Raw genomic sequence first — 9,366 nt, 5'->3', positions numbered from 1 at the left:
CATCCGTAACTGGTAGAACTACCTCCAGAGGAAGAGGATGTTGGTGAGAGACTTCACCATGTATAACTCTTCGAGCTTCGATCACAGCATCATCAGAGAAGTCTCACCAAGCACATGGATTACTATCTCATCCGCTAGATACAAGCGGATCATACTCACCACTTGCATCTGGAGCCACCTCCAATTCTGCACCTCTATGGTGGTCGGCTTCTCGTCGCACAAGAAAGCATCGATCAATCCTTACTGGATGAGCACGTCTTTTATCCTTGCCTGCCACAAGGAGAAATTACTCTTTCCGTCAAACCTGTTGATCTCCACCTTGATGGTGTTTTTCTTCTCCATCTTTTATCTCATTCACCACTACTGCAACCTATGCTCTGGCACCACCTTGCTCTGATACCAATTGTTACATCAGGATCCGATACCATAAGGTGCAGCAGAAAGAAAGAAGAACAAAATAAAAAACACAATATAAATATGTGGATCGGCCTCAAGCCTATCTTCACGGGGCGTGCAAGCTTCACTATGAGAGAATAAAACAAAATCAATACAAGAGAAGCTCACCACTCAATCTTTGTACAAGAGTCTCTAAAAAAATCTCAAAATCCTTATAAAAGCTCTCTAAAATCTCTGTTAAAGCTTTTTTTACCTTCAGGATGTCATCAGCTTTCTAACACAACTGACAGCTCGTCAATCGGAGTTTTATAGACTCCAGAAACTCCAAAATATTATTACACTAAGAAAAAGAGTCCCAATCAAGTTTAGAATTATCTATGGCCGTCTGATCGTGATCGGCTCACACAAGAGCCATCCAATCACACATATCAAGGTCACTGATCATCTGATCAAACTCGAAATCAACCTCAGCCATCCAATCATGACTGGCTATGATCTGAGCCGTCAGATCATGCAAAAAATAGTCTAAACCGTGCGTGGACTACATGTTCGGTCCACGCGATCCCTTGGACCACCCAGCACCCTGCGGTCCACGGTGGACCGCACAGGGGTGCTGGGTTGCCCGCGCACCTGCGCTGGGCTGGCCCACACGTGCACCCACATTAGGCCGCCCGCACGCTGGGCCATGTGTCCCTGTGCACATGCGCGTCTCCACTGGGCCTGGCTGCGCCATCGTCGGCTGCTACCTCGTGCACTGTGTCGTCACTTCGAACATTTTTTCATACGTATCTTCTCCGTTTGGACTCTGTTTGGGCTGTTTTTGGACTCATTGGACTCTTTTCATTGTCTTGAATCTTGCTGTGGACTCAATATGGATCGAATCTTGAGGTATATTTTCTAACGATTATTAGACATTTGATTATGCTTTTCAGCCTCATTGAACTCCTCCATAGGCTCACATCATGATTGTTCTTTTAGCATCTCAAGTGGTCAGCGATTACAGCTAGATTCTTGACCATGGAGCCACACATCATATGACTGCAAATGTGGCAAATCTTTCTCTCAATGCAAGCTCTAACCAGATTATAATTGGTGATGGCACAGGTTTGTCTGTCATACATAAAGGCCACCTTACCCTACACACACCTTCCCATTATATTTATCTTTCCAATGTTTTGGGTGTTCCCTCCTGTTGTGGCCAACTCTCCGTCGCCTGTCATTCGGAATGAACACCTGCAAAACAGCATCCGCACAGACCAAATTTGTATCCGACAGAGACCCTCCGATGCTTAAGTCAGAGAAGAAAGTCGGTGAACAGGAATTAAATGTAAACAGTAGCAGAGTTTTGGTCCAGCGAAAGCTTACCAGTCCCATTTTTCTTACCCCCTTTTTATAGATAAAGTTTTTGTAATCGTCAGACATGGTCTCATGTTTTATGGCGCTAAATCATCGGGCTATAATCATGTAGTAGATCGTTAATTTTCACTGATTATGCCGTGATATACGGTCGGTAACCATTCATGATGGTTATGGTATATCTGAATTGACTGACCGACCATATGTCGGTAGAATCCATAAGCGACCATCGGCTAGTAGTTCTAATATACCGATGCTCTAAGTCATCCGCTATCGATCGGTAGTAGTTGAATCATTAGTCAGTCAGTCGGCAATAGATCGATGCAATTTTGATCGATGAAGAGTCAGAATCGCATATTCAGCCGATGTAGAGTCAAAGTTATATGTCCTTTCGATCGGCTGTTGTTGAGTCGGAGTCGGCTGACTTGAGTCAGGGGTCGATTGATTTACCCCAATAGTTGCCCTCCACTTTCAAGTCCAAAGTAAGTCGACATGTATATTACCATGTGATCTGTCACGTTGGACAAAGAGAGTTATTTTTTATCACATCGAATCTCAATTTTGATGCCATGTTCTTTGAGATATAGGTGATCGATTATTTTGTCATGTTGGTAGGTACAATTGTCTGTCACATTGACTGAACGATTCGATATCAGTTGTTAGTATCAGGCATCATTTCGAGAAGTTGATTCAGCGTCTGACGATATGATTCTGACGAGTAGATTTGTTTCACGTGTTCGAAAGCTACTGGATCAAAATTATTCATGCAGATAGAGGTGACGTGGCTCAATCTGGGGTAGGTGCATTGAACCGTTCGATCAATGATCGATCCAAATGGTACCACGTGTCGTCATCTGGTAGATCTTCGATTTGACCACCTTCATCTCGATCGTTGAGGGATCCTATATATAGGATCACTCTCGGGTAAATTTTTATTTTTCACTATTTTTGTTGCTGGGACTCTACCGGATTATTGTTCCAATGCCCAAGATTATCGCTTCCAACCTTCAGGTCAACTTCATCTTTCTTTCGAGTCCTTTCTTTTTTCCTCTCAAGTCTCTATTTTCTTTAGAGTTATTCTCATGGCTAGGGTCCTAGCCTCTCCTTCTCAGGAAGATCGATCGAAGAATCCGACTGATGAATTTCAGTTGAATCCGAATGTGGAGTCCTTTTCACTTTCGAGATCGAATATCGAATGGCTCTGGGAACAGTTTTATATCCCAGAGCAGTTTCAACTTTTTGCCCCTGGAGCCGATGGTCGGGTGAATAACCCATCTTCAGGACAGGTGGCCTTCTATATCGAAGATCTTCGGATGGATCTTCAATTTTTGATTCTGGAGTTTGTCTAAAATATTTTGGATTATTACGGACTTTATCTGGATCAGCTGGCACCGAACTCAATCTGACTGATAATTAGCTTTGCTTTGCTATGTCGGATGTTGCCGACCATACCCCATCCTTCTCTTTTTCGAGCTTTCTTAGTCCTCCGACCTCATCCGAAGGCCCGAGGATGGTGGTTCTTCAACCCTCGAAAAGGCTTTTCTTTTATCACCGATCTTTCATCGTTTATTCATAGATGGAAGAATCAATTTTTTTTGAAATTTTTCTTCTCGTTAGGACAATCCTTGAATCGATCCCAACGACAACAGTCGGGTAGAGATCGACAACCAGGAGGACTTTCACCGATTGAAGGATATATTGGTGCCGAAGCAGAAAGAGCTTGTAACTGAATAGGCCCTTTATGATGTCGGTCTTAGTTCAGTTTCTCATCTAGGTATAGTATAGTTGGTCGATTATTTCTGACTTTTCTTTTACTTGCTGAATTATACTGACCTCCGTTGTAATTGCAGCCATGCAGCAAAGGGTGCGAGTGTCGAATGCCGACATTCATCTGCACGCTGTCAAGAAGAGGATAGCATCTAAGGTTGGGCCTTCGCGACCACCGAAGAGGCATCAAGCAACGGCTCCAATCGGTGTTTCGATGTCGGTCGTGGGACCCGATGCCCCATCGACGTCGGTTCCTAAACCAGTCTTGGCACTGTCAGCTCCGAAAGTGCTCCCTGCTGCATCGTTCGAGGAAAGGGCGGTGAGAGAAACTACCAAAATATCGATAGTTCTGCCGCCTGAGGTTCAGACCGAGGCAAGAGAGTCCAAACAATCTGTGGCTATGTCAATTGCTCCTTCAATTGGGGCGCAGTCAAGCTCAAGCTTCCCCTCGCTTTTAAATGTGGGGCCACCGACAACTGATCAGGGGAAAGCTTCGATGGCATCAGTGGATGATGCATTATCGGAGGGCCATGTGGTGCACTTCAACCTCCAAGTGCTCATCGATGAATCGGCCCTGGCTAATTCTGTACTGGCCAAGCGACTGTATCAGGTGACTCTTTTTTCGACTGATCGAGAGCATCGGAGGAAACAGTCGGTGGTTAAAATATTTTCATCCTTTTACCCAACCATTATCGGGGTAAGTCTCTTTGATAAACTTTTTTTTTAACCCAACTTATCCTCTATCTGCAGTTGATCTACGACATGTCTGACCTGGAGGTCGGCTACATGAAGTTCACCGACATCCGCAGTGCATGGAAAAATAAGGTGGTAGCCGTCGATGCTGAGAAAGCGGCTGCATTTGAACAACTCAAATCGGCAATAGAGTGGAAAGTCAAACTTCAGGAGGAGGTTTTCCGACTGAATGATGACTTGGCATTCTCGGGGGCCAAACTTGCGTCGGCTCATGGGGCTATTTTGGCTCTTGAATCATAAGTCAAGAGTAAGAAGCATTCTATCCATCGGCTTCAACGAGAGTGAGATGGATGCATTGAAGAGCTTGAAGCCGAACGTGGATGTCATCAGGCCAGCCTGGAAAGGTTGGCACTGACCGAAGAAGAATTGTCCTCTGCTCGAGCCGATGCTGATTTGGCCAAGATGGAAGCAGAGTCGGCAAGAGAAGAACTGGGTCGGGCAGTTGAAGATTTTCGAGATTTGGAAGAATACAGAGAAGAGATCTTTAAAAATGACTTCACTTCGTACTGCATCGGGTATGAAGACGGCCGAGATGCGATCAAAAAATTATATCCGAACCTCGACTTGAGCAGCATCATCCCTTCAAGATCGAAAGATGGAGTTACTGAAGAAGAAGCCGCTTCGATTCAAGAAGAAGCACCGACTGAGCCCGAAATCGTTCAAGTTGAGGATGCTACACCCGAACAAAGGAACGATGATGAAGCTTAGTCGGTGTATTTTGCTTTCTTTTTGTAATCAGATATCTATAATCAGAACTCGATCCAATTTTGTAACTTCTTGTTTTGGCAATGAATGAAAATATTTTCTTCTAAGTTCAAACTTTGTTCGTCTGGAATATTGTCTGCAATGTAAAATAGTCACCGAACATTAATTGGTGATCCGATCATTCGGTAGGACATGTAGAATATCTGTTAGTCACGTAGTCATTTTGACGTACTTGATAGAAATTAAGATGATTGTAATTCGAATATCCTGTGTCCAACATTTAGTCAGATTTGTATGTCGAATTATCTGATAATTGATGGCAAGCCGAATATCCCTCGATTGGTCGTAGCTTGATCGATGTAATTTTAATCCGATCTTGATCATTTTGGTATTTCATTTCACTTAGTTAGGACTAAGTCGGCATATTAGTCTTTTGACTGTGGTCAGCTTTTACAGTGGAAAGCCGACATTGAAAATTGAGAGATAATCGGTACTACGACTTTTGCGATGAAAGCCTGTGTAGTCGATGTCAGTTGAGATTGCAGTCGGTATGTCAATTTTTACATGAGAATCAAAATACAATCATCACCGAAACAATTGATTCTTTAATTTTTATGGTGTAGGCTGAGATAAACTTCGTGTCAAAGTATATTAGATAGCTCGACTTTGGCAATGAAAGCTGACATATAGCCAGTAGTTGATTAAACTTGTCAAGGGCTTGTGATTTTGAAATTCTGATTGTATTTTAAATAATATACATATCGACACCTTTATTAATAATACATCTTCAAATTGTCGGTATTTCATGTTCAAAAAATCATCGATCCTTCGAGAGTTTCTAGTCAATATGCGTCCGGTCTAAGAGTTTCGATATTTTATAAGGTCCTTCCCAGTTCAGGGATAATTTTTCTTGATCCAGGGGTTTTGAGACTTCTACTTTTCTTAAGACCAAATCTCCTGACCGAAAAATCTTCGACTTGACTCTTGCATTGTAATATCGGGTTATCCTTTGCTGATATGCAGCTATCCGAATTTGAACTTGCTATTAGAGTTCTAGGAGGAGATCTAAGTCGGCTCTCTGATATTCAGAGTTACTCGGCTCACTGTATTTCTCCACTCTTATTGACGGCAATCCGATCTCAAGTGATATCATTGCTTCTGTCCTATAAGCTAAGTTGAAGGAGGATTCTCCAATTGGTATGCGGAAAGTCGTTCAATATACTCATAAGATCAGATATAATTCTTCTATCTAGAAGCCTTTAGCTTCATTCAGTCAGATTTTTAACCCATGTAGGATTATCTGATTGGTTACTTCCATCTCGCCATTTGATTGTGGATGGCCGACTGACGTGAGTTTGTGCGTAATATGAAACTTCACACAAAATTCTCTGAAATTTTGGTTATCAAATTGTCAACCATTATCGGTGATGATGGTGTATGGCAAATCAAATCTGTAAATGATGAATTTCTGAATGAAGTCTTCCATCTTGCTTTTAGTGATTTGTGTCAGAGGTTCGGCTTCTACCCATTTGGTAAAGTAGTCAATGGTGATCACTATAAATTTTTTCTGTCCAGATACTAGAGGAAAAGGGTCAAGTATGTCAATCTCCCATTGTACGAAGGGCCATGGTGCTACAATCGATGTCAGTTGACTTACCGGTTGATGTTGTATATTTGCATATTTTTGATATGGTTCACACCTTCGAACGAGTTCAGCTATATCTTTTTTCAAGGTGGGCTAGTAATATCTTTGTCGCAGAACTTTATAAGCTAGAGACTTGCACCTCAAGTGATTTTCGCATATCCCTTCATGCACGTCTCTAAGTGCAAAGTCGGCATCTGTAGGTTCCAAGTACTTCAATAAAGGGAGAGAAAAAGATCTTTTGTAGAGATGATCATTCATTATTACACATTGAGAGGTCATCCATTGGAGTCGTTTAGCCTCTGAGTCCGCAGGAAGGATCCCATCGATCAAGTATTGAACGATCGGATCCATCCAGCTTGGTTCGATAGTGAGCTGCAATACCTCCTCGACTTTATCGATACTCGACTGTTCAAGGTATTCAACAAATATCCGACCCAGTAAGTTGAAAGCAGTGGTAGCCAGTCATGAAAGTACATCAGCCCAAGCATTTTCGATTCTGAAAATATGAAAGATCTCGAAATATTTCAAGCTTGCAATAAAATCTTTCATCTTCTGAAGGTACATCATCATAATGGAGTTGCGGGCTTCAAATTTATCTTTGACCTGTCCAGCGATCAGTTGTGAGTCGGTGAAGACTGTCAAACTGTAAATCTCAAGCTCCTTAGCTATCTTCAAGCCGACCAAAAGTGCTTCATATTCGGCTTGATTATTTGAAGCTTTAAAGTTGAACCGAAAGGCATATTCGATGACTATCCCTTCGAAATTTGTGAGTATGAGGCCAGCTCTACTATCTTATGCATTAGATGCTCCATCAATGTGCAGCACACAGATCGACTTTGAGTAAGATTTAAAAGTTGTAGCCTCTTTTATTGTGTTATCATCTGCATCTTCTGGCTTATTATCGAATATAGTACGTTCGATGATAAAATCGACTAGGACTTGCACCTTTATGGATGGTCGTGGACGATATTGAATGTCGAACTCGTCAAGCTTTACTGTCCACTTCGCCATCCGATCTAAAGTGTCAAATCGATGTAATTCAGCGGCTGATCTATCAAAACCACAATCGAATGGGCTTGGAAGTACGGACGAAGTCGCTGTACCGATATGATTAGGGCATAAATCATTTTTTCCATCCTTAAGTATCGAACTTCGGCATTGTGAAATACTTTGCTGGTGTAGTAGACTGGTCGATGGATTCGATTTTTATCCTTCTAGATGAACATCAAACTAACTGCTTCTGATGAAGCTGCCAAGTAGAGATACAATGTCTCTCTGACCCTTGATTTTATGAGCAAAGGTAGAGAAGCCAAGTATTATTTCAAGTCTTCGAAGGATTGTCGGTATTCATCTGATCATGAAAAATTTTTCGTCTACCATAGAGTTTTGAAGAATAGCAAGCATCTCTCGACCAACCTAAAAATAAATCGACAAAGTGCAACAATCCTTCCATTGAGTTGCTGTATCACTTTCTTTGAGCTTGAGTGCTTCATGTTGATAATAGCTTTGATTTTTTTCGAAATTAGCCTCAATTCCTCGTTGTGAAATAAGAAATTTGAGAAATTTCTTCGAGATTATCCCAAATGCATACTTAGTCGGATTTAATTTCATCTGATGCCGTCGGAGTATGTCGAAAGCTTCCTTCAGGTCTCAAACATGATCTGCAGTTTAAGGACTCTTCACCAGTTTGTCGTCCATATACACTTTCATATTTTATCCGATCTATATCTTAAATATCTTGTTGACAAGCCGTTGATAAGTAGCACCAATATTTTTTAGACTGAAAGACATTACTTTGTAGCAGTATATGCCTTTGTCGGTCACAAAAGCTGTGTGCTTTTCATCTTCTGGTGCCATATGAATTTGATTATATCCAGCGAAAGTATCCATGAAACTTAGGAGTTGGTGGCCAGAAGTCGCATCAACCAATTGGTCAATCTTCGATAATGAAAAGCTATCCTTCGGACAAGCTACATTCAGATTAGTATAGTCGATGCAGATCCTCTACTTTTTATTGGCTTTTCTTACCATTACCATATTGGCAAGCCAGTCGGGATATGTAGCTTCTCTGATGAAGCCTATCGCGAGGAGTTTGTCGAATTTTTCATCAATGACCTTTTGTCTTTCAGAAGTAAAAGGTCGCATCTTCTATCTCACTGGCTTAATATTTGGATTGATGTTAAGTCGGTTAGTTATTATTTCTGAAGGAATCCTGGACATGTCAATGGCTGACCAAATAAAAATATCAGCATTGGCTCTGAGCAATTTTATTAATTTTATCGCTTTGAGTCAGGTAATTATGATCTCATTTGAACCATTTTCTCAAGATCTTCTTCTTTTAACAGGATGGAGATTAGTTGTTTAGTCGATTCATCTCTCTCCTGATTTTTTCTTTGATCTAATTTGTCAACAGGCAAAGAGTCTTCAGGTTTGTTATTTTGGATGGAGACAAGGAAGCAATGTCGGGTGAGTTATTGATCTCCATGCATCTCTCCAACTCCATATCTTGTTGGGAATCGGACTAACAGATGGTATGTCAAAATCACTTTTCTCAGAGCGTTAAGCTCAGATCGTCCGAGTATGGTGTTGTAAGTCGAAGGTACTCGAACTACCATGAACATTATGAAAATATTGCTTTATTATGGTTCGATCTCAGCAGTTAAGGGGAGAGAAATTTTTTCCTCCACTGTGACAGCATCTCTTATGAAGCCGATCAGTGGTGTTAAGACTCTTCTGAGTCGATC

The sequence above is a fragment of the Elaeis guineensis genome, chromosome 1 (assembly GCF_000442705.2).
Source record: "Elaeis guineensis isolate ETL-2024a chromosome 1, EG11, whole genome shotgun sequence".
Lineage (NCBI taxonomy): Eukaryota > Viridiplantae > Streptophyta > Magnoliopsida > Arecales > Arecaceae > Elaeis > Elaeis guineensis.
The sequence above is the reverse complement of the archived record's forward strand: the minus strand, read 5'-3'. Positions refer to the sequence as shown.